The sequence below is a fragment of the Pieris brassicae genome, chromosome 2, assembly GCF_905147105.1.
Source record: "Pieris brassicae chromosome 2, ilPieBrab1.1, whole genome shotgun sequence".
Taxonomy (NCBI): domain Eukaryota; kingdom Metazoa; phylum Arthropoda; class Insecta; order Lepidoptera; family Pieridae; genus Pieris; species Pieris brassicae.
Window position 1 is genome coordinate 1,835,036 of NC_059666.1, and position 15,860 is coordinate 1,850,895.

A 15,860-nucleotide genomic window follows, 5' to 3' on the forward strand; every position below is an offset into this window, starting at 1 on the left:
GTTGTGTGTGTTTTAACTGATTTCAAAAAAAGGAGGATAAAATTCTCGTTCTTTTGTTCCATTTAATGAATGTCTTTGCCACAAATATTTACGACGTGTGTTAGTATTGAACACAAATTACCTATTTGAAAGTGAAAAACTGGCAGAAATGGCTAAGAGGTATTAGGTAAAACTTTTTACCTAAATTCTTTAAACGTTTAGAACCACCAGGGACAAAGAGTTTTGTAGATAAAATGTAGGTCAACTGGGAATGGGACAATAATATCTGTTAAACAATAACTAAGCCGCGGAGGCGATGTATAAAAGCGACTTATTAAAAAAGTTTATATTATTTACATAATTATATGCTGGCCACGCTATGATTGCTAAGTGATTATAAGCAGTGGTCAGCGATCCAATACCACATCAAGTAGATAGGTAATAATTATTTTAATTAAATATCAACGCCATCTGTTGCCGCAAACTTGGAATTTGTAAAAAGACTGCTTGTGTTACTGTTAATTTTATTTAGTACATTAGACTAGTCTACACGCACTCTTTAAAAGACAATGTTTAGGTATATCTTATTTAGCATAACAGTTCCGACTTTCCTCGAACCTCCTCGACCTATCAAATGAAATCACACCAACTGCCAGTTATAATATAAATAAAAAAAACATAATAATAACTGTAGAATGTCAGAATATAGAGAATGCCAAAGTACACATGAAACTTGGACGTTATTGTATGTAGCGTATCACAAGATAGACGGGCATCTTAAGAATTCAACGTGCCGTTAAACGAATGAATCAAACGTCAAAGCTAGGGTCAAATATGTTAACGAAGCTATATAAAGTGAGGAAATTCAAAAGATTTTAATATCCGTAAAATGAAGCGGTTTATTAACACCAATCGGCTTAGTAATTAGTTGGTTTCTTATGACCTTACCGAACTGTGAAATTGGAAGATAAGCTTTCGAATTTCGTGGTCGGCTCATTTGATAAATCTATATTTTCACTAAGTGTAGCCCACGTGCGACGAATTAACAGTTTTTGGTGTAATACTTTTTTTATTTTATTTAATTTTTACCACAAATTTTATTATAATTAAAAGTATAGTTAACTATTTCTCGGTTTAAATACAGAGTATTTGGGAGTCAAAATTGTTTTTAAACATATTTTTTAAAATAAACCTTATACTCTTCCAGGCTGTATTTATAATAATATAATTATTTTTATGTAACCAGACAAATGGAAGTCTCATCAATTTATAATATAGGAAGGACACTAACTTTTTCTGTATCTATTTCGTCATCAATTGTTTATTCTTTAAATGCAAGTAGGTGATCAGCCTTCTTCTTGATTGTTCTTCCTCTCCACCGTTCATGCGAGGATTAAATGTATAGTTAGTCTATGGACAGCCAACGAGCGGAGGGATGAGAGTCGAACATAACGCCAAAGTTAAATAAAAACAAGACTCCAACAGAGTTAGATTGTTCCAAAGTTTCAATCTATTCGTAATCCTGTAACCTATAAACAAGCTAACAAATGCCGAAAAAGGCGATTTTACGATCCGCCACCTCGTTTATTACCAAGTGTCGATGCTTAACAAAAGTAGAAACAAAATGGACTTAAATATTATTACAGGTGACTTTTTATAAAGTCCATGTCATTAATGTGTCCGACCTTTTACTCCGAATAGATTTATTTATGGCGCCATTCTCTAGATTTATTGTGTTTGTTTTGAATGGAATCGTTCTAGTTAGTAGTTTTAATTAATTTTATTCCTTGAGATTAATACGGAGAAAGTTTTAAAATCGAATATACGATGTTGTCAATATTCAATTATAATATTAACTTTATATTATCTATAATTGTATATATATACACACACACCACCCCTCTGCGTTGATCGTAGAGGGGTGTTTGTATTTTTGTATGCCTTATCGTGAAAAAATAAATAAAAATAAAATTTTGGGGTGGACACCCCTTATCACTTAGAGGTTTGAAAAATATATAGTAGTCGATTCTCGGACTTACTGAATATGCATAAAAAATTCATAAGCAATCGGTCGAGCCGTTTCGGAGGAGTATGGGAACGAACATTGTGACACGACAATTTTATATATAATATATAGAGATAGAGATTTCTCTTTTATATTGAACATATAACGACTAATTCATCTTACGAGTTATTTGGTTTTTTTTCGTATAAGTATGCATTCCGTTATTGGCTGTAGTGTGTAATATAATTGTTTAGTTAATGTAGAATGAGTATTTGTAGGAATACTGGTAAGAAAATAAATAAATAATATTTATTTTAAATTTATTTCTGAAATTATTTGGAAAACTCTGGTAAACATCCTTGCTATTTGTAAACAATACGCTTTGATGATTTTTCATAATAACTCAATAAGAAATTGTAAAAATGTGTGGTGTAACCTAAATATTCGAATAGCAGTAAAATCGTATATTAAAATCCTTAGCAAATGGTTGAAAACACATGTAAGAAACCGCCTCCATTGATTTCTCAGTTATAATAATTATTGCTTTAAAATTGCCGTTTTGCCTTACTTCTAATATGAATCTTATTTGAACTACACAAAGTTAAAATAAGCTTACACGATAGATATTCGATTAAAACCATCCACACTCTAGGTTAATTAAGACATGGATTATCAATCGTTTTGAGGCAGTAAATAAAGTTGTAATCTTTAAGTTTTAGAGCAAAGGCGTTTCTATAATATGCGTTATCATAAAAGTTAAGACTAACGTATAATGTTTTCTTTTGATCCCACCTACACGGTTAACTTAATATCCTTCTACTAATGCACTGTCAATTTTTAATGTATGCGATAAAGGGGATTCTATAGGAGCATCTTTAATGGAGTTTTGACATTGATCCCATTTGTCTCTTCCGGATAATCTGGTGTCCAGTGCATTGTAAGGAATCATTGCTTGATACGTCTTGTTCAAAATGTTTCAATATAAACTAATATTATTGAGAGGAAAGATTTGTGTGGGCCACTTAACACATCTGAGTCTTTAGCACGTCTTTAGACCCTCGGGGTTTGCCAAGGCATTCAATCCAATTGACATTTAGAATGCTATATATTGTCTATGAGTGAGGTAGGCTATATTTATTTTAAACCAGTCGTGTGAAACCGGTACAATCCCGTCAAAAGTATATAAACTACAAATTTTTAATACTATTTTTTTTTATAATTTTAGTTCGTCAATCAGATAGCTTTTAAACCGTGAAAGTTTTTATCGTTGAAATAATCAAAATCTCTCTTTAGTTTAGGAGTCAAGTTTACATTTGTTAAGAATCTAATATTTCTGGTTTTAAATATATTATTAAGACACCAAGCAGTGAATCATCAAAAATTAATATGCTAACAGGGAAATAACATTGTTGTTTTAGTAAAGTGAGGAGTCTATTTCTTGTCTGATGGGTTTTCAAATATTGACCGTTATCAATAAAGGTGGCCGGCTGTCCTGTCTTTGATAAAACACATACCGACGCCGTAATTGTGTTTATTTTTGTACTCTGGTCGGTCAATACATTTTATATTACCGTACTAATTCATTAGATATTTCTTTTGTAATTAATTTTAAGTACAAAATCAAGAATATACCTTTTTATATGAAAATGTATCATTGACTTCAAAATGAACTTTTAAGTCTAACTTTCACTAACAATATTGTTTATTATTTAAATTGCTTATCATAGGCATAGTAGCTAGTGAATCTCTCAACCCTTAGTACGTTCGTTCAAATCAAGGTTGTGCAAAAATGGAATTGGCAAACAAACAACACTGACACTGACTGACAAACGAAGTGAAAGCAAACATGAAAAGCCGGTGACATTCGTCAGATACAGAAGGCTGATCACCCAATGTTCTATGGAAAATAAAATGATAAATGCCATTAGGCCACGCACCACGTGGCTACAATTGCCTTCAGAAACACTAAGGCTAAAATCAAATATTTTTTTGTAAGGCTAATAAAGAAGATTGGAGCTTGCCAAAGGTCTATGGAGAATTCTATTGTTGAGGTGAAAATTAAAGACTAATTTAAAAACTTTGTATTAAGCCTTACAAATATAACAGACTTCATAATACATTTAAAAAGGTAAATTGGTCATTGCCTACGTTTGTGATGACAGATGGGTCAAAAAGGGGGAAGAGAGGACGCCCACCAGATACGTGGTATGATTAAATAAAAGAGATAACGGGGAAAGATTGAAAAAAAAGAAGCGACTTTTTTTTATAAAATAGGGGGCAAGATTAAGAGAGACATTTAATAATTCACTACCATGAGCTGCGATTACTATCCTTTTTGGGCGTCCAGTAGGAGCCCACTTATTTGCTCTATCATATAAAAATTACTTTACATTACTTCCTCAGTAATTTGTATATTTTTGTACTACCTTTCGCTTTGTCTTTTAATGCGCAGGAGTTAAATTCTATGTTTTTAGTCTAGTTTAGTTGTTTGAGTGTTGCGGCTGGTACGGACCTTGATTTTCTGACCTCATGGACCATCATGAGAAAATGCCATCACGCATTATTCATGCCGCAAATCTCGTAAGCGCTCCAATTAACACTATAATAATCAAAAAAAACATTAACATAATAAATCTGAAAGTTAACTCTCGCATGTGTTGAAACAACGTTCAGTAGTTATTAATTACGCACAGACAGACACCCGAGCCGAGAAGATATATACAGTGAATATTTCGACGGTTAATTAGAAACAAATGTTGAACTTTTTACCATCATTTGTTATGACGCGCAAATAAATAAAATGATAAATAGGAGGACGTTTAAAGAATGCGTATGCGCATGTGAATATAGCTGTTATTATTCTAGGCTTAAAGCGTAACGATTTTATTAAACAGATTGATACAAAGATATCTTGTTAAAGAACATTAAGCTAGTTTAGAATAATAATATTGTAATAGTTAAACACACCCCGTACACATAATGTACCTGGAGGATCTATCATGGAGTCATGGTTGCAGCCTGCGATACCAGGTGATTTGGCATACTATGAAATATAGTCCTAGCAAATTAAAGTACATACATGTATAATAACGTATCTTCCTCTCTAAGGTACAGGAATTTTAGTTTTCTTTATTTACGTAAAATGATAAAAAAATAAAATTGTAAATTAATTAATTGTTTACCATTTGAAGAATTAATAAAGCGTTAAAGAATTTATAGAAGTTTTATATAAGATGGAGGCAATTTATTACTATGTACACAAAATCGTTTTGAGTACGCAACATTGCTTGCGGCGTTATTCGACAGTAGACACACAAAAATAGTATCAAAATATTTTAGAACACAGAGGGTATGTTTTTTTCGAAGAAACTTCGTGTTTCATCGGACTCATACCGTATGATGGACTTCATGTGACGGATAGCGCTATCTGACAGCCGTGAAACGCAATAAAAGTGTTTATCCCACAAATAAGTAATAAATAGCTTATTTGGAACTTATGTAGAACATATCCGTACATTGTGAAACAGACCCTAAGACTGTTCATGAACATTGTCTTAGTTTAAGCTATTCACTTGTAATATAGAAAATTAAGTCAACACAATATTACTTATTAGCCATAAATATTTATAGGCTAGATTGTAATTCACGTAAGGTCGCATTTTATTTTATGAACTTTATTGTAGGAAAAACAATTTTGACAATCACGAGTTTCGTAGATATTTTAACATCTTACATCTAAGTACATCTTATCATAAAAATTGAAGTACGAAATAGTGGAATAAAATAAGAAATTGTTTGGAGGAAGTGATATCATTAAGATCAGATTAATGAAATTATGAATGAGGTTGATTGCAAGAAGTGCTGTTAGTACTGCGTATGGAATGTTTGTATGATATTATAGCTAAGGGACAGGTGACAAAAAGTATTATAAATGCCGGGAGCGGATCGTTTTTGTTCAAAACTGGTTCCCGTTCAATACTTGGGAATGTCGGAGATTGCTGATGAGAAATCTTATGATTTTTGTGGGGCCATGAAACTTGACGGCTCACCGTGACATGTTTTTCTAATCCACTGAAACAACCTAAAATGTCTTGGCCGCAGATATATATGGCATACGTCTTTAATAATATTTGATTTGATTTGGATGTTTTGAAGCAAATGTTAAACACATATATATATAATATGCACATAAACAGTAACTCCATTGGTATTGGCACAGCTGTCACCAACAACCTCAGGGAAGAGAGACGCTGAAACCACTAGGCCAAAACTGCTCGCTCATAGACAATATCTTTATATATTTATGACTGTAAAGTACCTAATGGTAAATTAGGGCACTATATGTATATACTATAGGGGCGAAGACTAACAACCCTTCGTGTCCCTATGTCCTACAGCTGTATCTACCATTTAAATGTCTAAATATATAGATTATAGTAGCAGGTTAAGACTTGAAGTTCAAGGTCTTGCCTCACCAGCGTATTCAAGAGCTGGAAGCCGAAAGCCGACCACTCCTCAAATAATTACTTTGGAGTATTTTTTGTAGTAGGTTGTTATACTACTAATTCGTAAATATTAAATATATGCATGCATTACAGTTAGTAGTTACACGATTACTATTTTAATTAATTGCAAAAACTTAATCTTTCCCTAACTTTCCTATCCCCATTGTTTCACCATCAGCAGGATTACGAATACTTTTATATAGTTTGTTTATTTTTTTATTAAATATTTAACCGTGCGTTTCTTAGCCGAACGAACGTAATAAGATACAATCGGTATTTAAAATGAAACAGAGACATGTAACTTATAAAAACTTGATAATGACACGTACTGGCTAAAGGATTGAAAGAAATTTAACAATTACTTTTAAAGAATAGCATCCTGAAATGCGGCCAAACCGCTAAGTGTTTGTTTACTCATAGCAGGGATGAATGTAGTATTTTTATTTTACCTTCTTAACAGGGCTAGAGGCCTAGGCCTTCTGAGTCCGAAGAGCTAGGCTAAGCAGATAAATCTTTATAAAAAAACATTGTTTATTCTTGTATTTATAACTATTTTGAATACAAAAAAGCTTTGCGTCCCTTGTTCCACAACTGAGCGTTGCTTAGAGCAGTTGTTGCAGCACACCACCAAGTATTTCCGAACCAATTCGACTTTGGGTCCTTTAAGAAAAAACTGTACCAATTCTTAAACGGTCAACAACGGTCGAACCTTCTGGCAATGTGAGTGTCGGTATCACTTAACATTAGTTGAGCCTCGATTGCCTTGTGTAACAAAAAATAAATAGTGTCGGTTAAAAATAAGTTATACTAAGCGTAGTTTACCCAAGTGAAAATAGACAGTTTTATTAAATAATTTACTTTCGTTGATTAAACATTGTAATCGTAATTGATCTTTAACAAAAATAAGCAATAAACTATAAATACGCAGGTGTTGAAATATTAATCTTGTTTGGTAGGATCGATTCAATCCGATTATAACAATGTACTTAATTGCATAGCTACAAACAAGTTTGAATGTTGACTGTTTCAGACACAACTTGGATGAGGGAACGACGGATAACTGAGAAACTTCGATTTGAGGAAGTAATTTTTGATCTTAAATTATTCTTTCGATAAGCTTTTTCATAGTACTTACTTGGAAATTTATCGAAGGTATTATGTAGTTGAAAACAGAGCAATTTATTATATACAAATATGTATACGTTAATATTACCATATAGTCCTAACTTCCGATATTGTCTCTTACCTCATTAGTCAACTGAAAATTTAGGTCAGGGATTGTGGCACTAATCCTTTATTGTTTTTGTGTAATAATAAAATTGTTATTATTATTTTAGTTCGATCCTACAACATATTATTTAACATCATAGATACTAAAAATTATATTCACGTTTAAAATAAATATTACAGGAGTCCTTAAAGGTTAGGTAACTAATATAATAGATCAGAATCCGATGGGAATAAAATCTATGCATAATATTGCAGACAGCGAATCTAATTTACAAGTCAAACAAACATTAGGAACTCAGCACAGACTTCTAAGATTCGATTTCGATTAATCTCACGCTTGTAGTCGAACTTCATATTAGAGCCGCGGTAATCTGTCCAAAGTAAGAGGAGGCAGCGATTAAGTACAGTTTTAAATTCATTTTTTTTAATACAATATATTTTCGACTGACATGCTTGAATAACAATATTTTTTATTTGTCATGATTAGTCTTGTGGGAATTAAATCCATTTTATGAAGAGATATTATAGACATTAGACATGACCCACCTGCTGTCGCAGGTTGCAAAACTGTTTCATTTTTATTCTCTTACAAGAGATTGCTGAACATCATTAACTAGGGCAATGCAGCTTTTCTCAGAGTTGTTTTCTGCTTTTGCTCGTACTTCTCTCTCTGCTCCATACGCCGGACTGTCCAGTAGCATATGCAGCGATGTTGATTCAGTGTTGTTATCGCAGCAGCAATTAAACCTATTAAACGGTAGTTAATTAACACGTTAAGATCACCGTAAGCCACTTTTTGGTAATCATTACAAATTTTGTTTAAATTATTAACATGACTACCTAAACAATTACTGTTTTATAGTTGTACTAAAGACTTGTCTTTGTTTCTAAAAAAACAAAGTTACAAAACCACTTTCAACGCATTCTCGATAATATTGTTACAGTCGAATGTTTTTAAGTGAATATTTTAAACTCATCTATACGCTGTTGTTTATGAAATCGCTTCTCGCTGCTAATGAAACGCTGCCCTAAAACAAGTTTCGCTATGCATTAATGCCTCGCTTGAATTGGTTACATTTCATTGGTTCTCTTTTGATGCTAATCGAAGAATTTAAATATAAATTATTGCTGATTGTGTGATTGGAATATGTAATTGTATCCAAGTTATAATTTACGTTTCTAATTAAGACGTTTTATGAGAGCATAAATAATTTATAAACTTCTCGTTAGTTACAACAATACTGTCGCCAGATCTATAAAATATTTAATAAATAATGTACTACATCGAAGGACTAGATATGTTTTTTAAAATTATTTTAGAATTTGACATGTAAATTAGATATATTGTTGCTTTATTTTTAGAGATCTCAGGCTCTACCAAAATTGAAACTGTAAGTATGAACTAGGTTATTTCTTTGCTTTAATACAAACTAAAAATCAGTTTTAAAGTGAGCATTGTAAAGTGCCTATCTAATCCGCCGTTTTGCTGGAGATTTCTTTTGCTTAACAATAAGCAAAAAATATTAATAATTTTATTTTTCTTTTAATTTTTTTTAGCATTTATGATTACCTAAATTGTCATATATTTTAGATAAGATAGATTGTAACATATACCATAGATATAGTAATAAGTATTATGTCGTAAACTTCAATAAATACATAAATAAATACTTCTTATCATTTATCTGTCTTAGAGGTTTCCATCTCTAAAGCAAGAATTTATTTATTTAAGTTTCTAAATTTCAAACATCAGACGATAATAACGAGTGTGTGATATTTACGTTAAAAATCTGAAAAAAATCTTAAAAATGTGAAAAATGAGACCATATTTTAATTACAATTAACAGTAAACAATAGTTATCAGCCCGTAAACTTTAGAGGCGTCTACTCATTAACCTGAGGTCATAAAACGTCAGATCTTTAATTATTATATGTAACGTCATAATCGTCCCGATCGTGAGCAATCATCGAACGCATGAATTAATGTTGACGTCCAATTCAACTAGACACTCAAATTATACTTCGAATACACCCAATATTCGTGCTTACACTAGTCGAATGCTCTGGATTTGAGATGCAAAGTGTCTTGTTAACATGGTCGAGAGATACTTAGATTATTACGTTAGTAAGATACTAGTTTACTTGTTCGAAACTCCCGCTGGGCTAAATGTGAGGCGTACAGTGTGCCACTTCATCTGAATCCAAATCAGGTGTCAAATCATTATTAACTTTATTAAGATCGTCATAGAATTCTAAAAAGTTCAACGCCGCAACTTGCGTTATCCGCTGTACGAGCTGTTCCATTACAAGTTTTACATCATTTATCATACTTTACATTGCTATAATTTATTCTTGATGCCTCTCTTGTTTTATTTTGAGATTTCTTACATGGAGTTCTCGAATTTCTTGGGACGTGATGCGATTCTTGTATATAAAGTTGTTTGTGCCTTTATTATCGATAACAATATTTTACACGTCAACGAGGGCCGGTAAGGTGAAACCACGGCTTATTTATACGTTGTCGGGACCTTATGGATTTCTTTAAAGTGTTGGCGATTAATTGTCTGTATTTCTATTGAAATAAGAGAATTCAATTTCCACTTATACAAATAAATAGCATTCAATAAGCATTAAATTTTTCTTTGACAAATTATAGTAACGCGTGCCAAATTTTCTTATTTAACTAGGCCTTTTACTTTGATTTCGCCAACAAAAATATTGAAGGAATTTTATTTATATCGTACCATATAATTAGAAAATATACTCGTTTTTAATAACCGTTTTAAATTTAGTACCTATGTATTAAAAAAATATCTCAACTCATTTAACAAATTGATACGGTATACTAAGCAGAATTCTGTTCTTTGAGAAGCTTTTTTTGAAGAAGACTTTTTTTTGCATAAAGACATAATTTAAAATTAAGATCACGACCACAGTCATCTATTAAGGAGAAGACACTGTTCTTTTGGAAAAAAAATCCACTTACCAATGTTTATCACTAATGTTTTTCTTTATGTAAGTAATAGAAGGCAATCGGGCAGGAGGCTCACCTGATGTTATGACATGCACATTAACAGCAGGATGGCAAGTGGGTTGCCGGCCTCTTATGAATTGGTACACCCTAAGTCGAATTGGTTCGGAAATATTTCAGTGGGCAGCTGATTCCGCATAGTGGTGGTACACTGCAAATTCTGCCTTAAGAAACGCTCAGATCTTGAACGACAGACGTCGAGGTTATACGGAGCAGCTGCAGGTATTACGTGAATTAAAAAGCCTAATAATAATGCATAATTATCATTGTCAATGCCCGATAAAAGTATATTCGAACTTCTATTTCCAGGTGGATTACATGTAACATAACTAATGAGATTGTTATTATCAAAGATTATCTGTACATAATCTCGTATTATCTCACCTCAATTATTACCTTTAACCATTAATTATAGGTTATTGATGCGGTCACATAAACAGTAATTGGATGATAATGTAAGCATTCGATTTGATCTAGAGATAGTTAATTTAGAACTATCAATACTAATTTCACTAATGCTATATACAGGTTGTAAACGATATGTTTATTGTTCTGTGATTACAGTATAAATCTGATTACAAAGGACTATTCATGTTATAACTGTTCTGCTTGAATAAGCTGCTGCTTCTCCGTTTCTTTTTACATTCATACCTTCCATGGACAATGTTCAATAATATAACCTACGATTATTCAGGGTTGGCTTCAGCGTGTGACTCTCATCTATGAGGTTCAAACCCCGGCTGTGCACCAATGGACTTTAACATTCGCTCGAATGGTTAAGGAAAAGATCGTAAGGAAACCGGCTTGCCTTAGACCAAATAGTCGGTGACGTGTCAGGCACAGGAGGCTGATCACCTACTTGCCTATTAGATTAATAAATTATCACGATCCAGATACAGACATTTGTTTATTGATACTACCTAGGACTAGCATTATATTTAAATTTGTTTACTATCATCATTTCTCTATAGGAAATGTCACTAGCCCGTACTTTGCATATTTAGCAGTGTATGCTTGCATGTAGTTATATTGAAGAATCTTTAAAGAGATATTGTTTTTAAAATATAATGTGCTTATCAATAATTGTCAATCTCCAAACAATAAATAAACATTACCGTGACAAAACGTTATCAGAGAATCGTTTCTTTAACCGTGCGATTGTTAAAAAGGGAAAAGATAAGGCATGTTTTAACTTACGGTGAAAGGCCCTTAATTTAAGTATTGGAATTAATGCTAAGACATGAACGACTTAGTATTAGCGATCAAAAGCGAAGTTCACTTTAAGGTAAAATACATAATTTGTGGCCTCAGGCTCCTTGTATGGAGCCCTCGGCAGAACAAAAGACCGCGCGGCCACCTACCGACTTGGTGTACTGACGACATCGTCAAAGAGATTACAGTGGATACAGAGAGGCTAGTGCAGGGCGTACTATTGGGAAGGAGAAGGATTGCGTCCAAAAATAGCCCAATGCCCAAGGAGTCTGATGATAATGATGAATAATTTATAGACGCTTGGGAAAAGAGATGGACAAAAGATGTTTTAGGATCGCATCGAGAAAGCTAAAGAAGGGGACGTCAAGCAATAAGATGGTCTTAAATAGGAAAGGCCTATTACAGAAGACAACTTAATCATAAAACTGGATGCTAAAAAAAGTATACAACTTCTCTTATTAATTATTTCTTATTTTGTTTTGAATAACGTTTTGAGAATGTTCGCTTTATTTTTCATTTAAAATGGGTGGGTACTACAATTTTTTTTATGGGCAATCATTCAGGTGGATCACACACACCAGGAGGTTTCCGAATTTCTTCTGTTTCATTGATTAATTTTGTTTTTTGAAACGTTAGCCGAGTTACCCAAGCCCGTGATTTCACATAGAAATCCTATCTATTACTGCATAATCGAGGTATATCACATTACAGCATAATACACTAACAGCGATAGGTATAATTATACATTTGTTAAATCTTAAATTCCATAAATACATCAAAATAAATTCTACAAATACAATATATTTATAATTTCCCGGACCGTGCCAAGAGCGAACACTGTTTCACGAGTTTTCAGATAAAATTTCTGAGATCACATGTTCCGGAATAAGTTGAAGGTACGAAAACACAATTTTCCACATCAGTTGATTCTGTTAAAAGTATGGGCATACTTGGGACCCGCCCAGTATTATTTACATATTACCCACATATTACTGTAGCTAATAAAATCTCATTTATATTGTTTCTGGTTCTATATTTATTTGCTATACTATGTTTGTATGTTTCGCCAATGAGAGAAAGGTTTATTTATTATGTTTTGTCAAATTTAATTATTTTCATAGTTATAAATAGAGAGAGTCAGTTGGAAAAAGGAGGCCTTCACCAAGGGGTTTCGTCGACGGTACTGAAGGTTGCTTGGATATAGGATATGTAGAATAAAAAGATGAAAATAATGTATAAAGTGTAAAAATTCTAACTACTTAAAGGACCTTCTTATTATTATTTATTATAAGTAAGTACAAACATACCTTTTTGCTCATATGTATTACAGTATTAAAAAATTGTTTTATACTAATAAAATAATTACTGGAAAATTATAAAGACAGTTGCATTATACGTTAGTTATTATTATAGTATTTATTATAGTTATTATAGTATATATCTGACAATAAGTGTGATTGTGGGTAGGATATGGAATCGGAAGGAAAAAATTATGCAAAGTAGTGTTTGAAGCAGTACTGTAAATATTTTAAATTTGATTTTTACTTTGTATAAGTCAAGATAAACCACATAACCAATTCTTCTAAGGCACAGACTACAATCGCAAACTATTTTTACAATTTAAGTTGAGTTATTCATAGTTGAACTTATGATATTCAATATAATAAGATTCCTAATGTATGCACATACATCATAAAGAACAATCAGGAGGAAAGGAGGCCTTTCTAGCATATTACATCAATCATTGATGTGCCGATCTATTTATCAGTATCAGCTTTTCATACAATAAACGTATCAATATTTTCAATACGTTACAATACTAAGCCTTGTTTGTTTTGACGACAGATACTACAACATACGTATATATACGTAGATAAGACAGTAGATACGTATAATTTTAGAATGCAGGTATGTGAGGTAGGCATATAAGATCCGTATTAGGCAAATAATATTCGCTCCAGTGCAGTGACGTGTTGTTAAAAAGCTAGTTCTACTCTTTTAATGTTTGAATGATCAAAATACATATCATTTATTGTTCGACCCGTAAATCAAAGACGTTTTTTCCTACGTACTTTAAGCGTGCCACTGAATCCAGCACCAGGAACCAGCTTCGAAGAATTTCCGAACCAAATTGACTTGGTTCTTTCAAGAATAGCGTATACTCGGTGGTATTACTAACTAGTTGCCTTCTGTTGTATAAAAATTAAATCAAGATAACCGTGTTTAGATTGTAATAGAAAAACATCTTACAAAATATATAAATTGCAATGTTATTCTGATTTTAAAATAGATGTCGTGGGAAACTGCTTATACGAATTAATCATTTATAAATATTAATAAATTGAAATTCTTTCTATAAATTTATACAAACGAAGATTCGGTAATCGAACCATGGCTGTTTGGCAATTCGAGCCGCTTAAGTTGATCGGAACGTAATGGTGATTTTATTTAAATGAACGAAATATAAGATTTATGTCTTAATAAAGATTCCGGTTTTCGACCAAGGTTGTTTTAACATGTATACTTATCATTAGCAACTATTATTATGCCCAACACGATTTAAATAAAAGAAAGACAATAATGAAAAACGTAAAATATTAGATATCGTATCAGGGCCGGATTTAGAAGTCTGGAAGACACGACAACGAAGTAGGCTCCAAATAAAATAAACAATTTTTATTGAGAATTGATTGTGAAACCAATTAGATAGTTTCTTTTAGTCTTTATCAAACATATAAAAATATATCAAAAGAATAGCTGTTTACTTGTCGTAATTTAAAACATTTTTTTTGTAGTCTCTTTTTTGGACTCTCCGGGGCTGTCACATATATACTGCTAGTATACGCGGTTTATTTATTGCACATTTTGATATGTAATTTCTAGTATTGTCTTTGGTTAACATAGCTTTTACACATTGAAAGATAACATTTTTTTAACCGGATTAAAGCTATTTGTATTATTATAAACTTATAATTATTTACATAATTTTCATCACAACTGTGATACTTTTGACATTCAACACCTTTTGTCTTCAGTCACCGTGACCACGCACGCGAAGCGTCGGAAAAATTTAACTTTAAAATTACGTAAATAATTATAAGTTTATAATAATACAAATAGCTTTAATCCGGTTAAAAAAAATGTTTTCTTTCAATGTAATTTCTATGTAAGCTGTTGGCTACCAAAATAAAAAATGTTTCAGACAACGTCGAACTTTCATCTTAACTTTTTTAAGGATTCTCAATGCTGTTTTTGTTTATTTAGAAAATGTTTTGCCAATATTATAGTACATTAAAATCATACATCTGGAAAAACCCTTTAAAAATTGTATGGCAAGCTTTATACGTAAAAAGTGAACTTTAAATATATATTAGCTTTGCGAAACTACGGTAGAAGAGCAAAATTTCGAGGGAAATTTTATTAGATAACATGCTCGAAATAGCAAAGTTAGAACCAGGGACGGTTCTACGAAAGTCGTAAACTTCATGTATTAAAATATCAAAATGTGATAGATCTGGGGTAGACTAAACCTAGTCCAATTTAACCCCAAGAAGACACAAGCGCGCTTTCCGCGAAGAAAATACCCTTTGTCGCTACTCCTCTTTTCGAAAACACTCTTCTTGAAGCCACAGCCAGCATCGGAATACTTGGCGTTGACATATCGAAGGACGTTCAGTTTCGCGGTCATTTGGAGGGAAAGGCTAAATTAGCCTCCAAAAAGCTTGGTGTGCTCAGTAAGGCGAGACGGTACTTCACTCCGGGCCACCGCTTGCAACTCTATAAAGCGCAAATTCGGCCCCACATGGAATACTGTTCTCACCTCTGGGCGGGGGCTCCCCAGTACCAGCTCCTTCCACTTGACCGTATCCAACGAAGAGTGGTTCGAATCGTCGATGAC

The 15,860-nt window shown here is 32.5% G+C and overlaps 1 protein-coding gene across 1 annotated transcript in view; it reads left to right on the top strand.

Annotated features, from left to right (window-relative positions):
• The first annotated feature begins 9,083 nt into the window (after positions 1 to 9,083).
• The window catches only part of LOC123720346, a 112,019-nt gene continuing 105,242 nt past the window's right edge, over positions 9,084 to 15,860 (top strand). The window contains exon 1 of the mRNA XM_045676910.1: positions 9,084 to 9,110. The gene's annotated coding sequence lies outside the window, so the exon portion shown is untranslated. The remainder of the gene's footprint in view (positions 9,111 to 15,860) is intronic.